This window comes from Lagopus leucura, unplaced genomic scaffold (assembly GCF_019238085.1).
Source record: "Lagopus leucura isolate 7727_CA_CO unplaced genomic scaffold, USGS_WTPT01 Super-Scaffold_100008, whole genome shotgun sequence".
In the NCBI taxonomy this organism is placed as follows: Eukaryota; Metazoa; Chordata; class Aves; order Galliformes; family Phasianidae; genus Lagopus; species Lagopus leucura.
Genome location: NW_024962265.1, coordinates 23,937,525 through 23,938,484, shown reverse-complemented (window position 1 = coordinate 23,938,484; position 960 = coordinate 23,937,525).

Sequence of the window (960 nt, the reverse complement as noted above, 5' to 3'; positions counted from 1 at the left end):
AAAATAAAATAAAATAAAATAAAATAAAATAAAATAAAATAAAATAAAATAAAATAAAATAAAATAAGAATAAAGAAGAGTGAAGAGATTTTGCAAAATCTCTACTGTCCACAGCAGAGTAATTATAATGAATTATCTGAAGAACAGAATCACAGAATGGGTAAGGTTGGAAAGAACATCTAAGGTTGGAGACTACAGAGCATTCCCAGAGAGCCTGTTTTAGTATTTTTCCATAAATAAGTTGTTTGTTTTTTTTTTTTTTTTCTTATGTTTAAGAGGAATTTCTCCCACTTCTGTTTGTGCTCATTGACTCTTGACCTGTCCTTGGGCACCACTAAGAAGAGCCTGGATCCATCTTCTTTACCTCAGGTATGTTTATCAGGTATTTATACACATGGAGAAGAAGTTCTTGAGCCTTTTCTTCTTCAGTCTGAACAATCCAGCTCTCTCAGCTTCACTGTGTAGCTTACATTATTTCAAGTTCTTCAGCATCTTCACTGTCTTAAGCTGGACGTCTTCCAGTATATACCTGTCCCTCTTGCACTGCAGGATCCAGAACTGAACTCAGTGCTCCACCTGTGGGCTTCCCAATGCTGAGCAGCAAAAAATCACACCCTCAACCTGCAGGCAATTGCTCCTGGTGCTATTGACCTTTCTCAATGCCAGGTCATGTTGCTGGCTCATTGTTCACCAAGACCCACAGAGCTTTTACTGCAAAGTACAACTATCTGTTATAGTGACCACTCATCCAACTTCTTTGTTGTCTGCAAACTTGCAGAGATCACCTGAGTCATTAATGAAGATTTTAAACAATATTGGACTCAATATGGATTCCTAAGGGACACCAGTTGTTACTGACTTCCAGGTAGACTCTGTGACCCAGATCACAAAACTTGGAGCCCAGCATTTCACCCAGTTTTGAATACACCTGTCTATCTACTATCTAATCTATTGTTGATC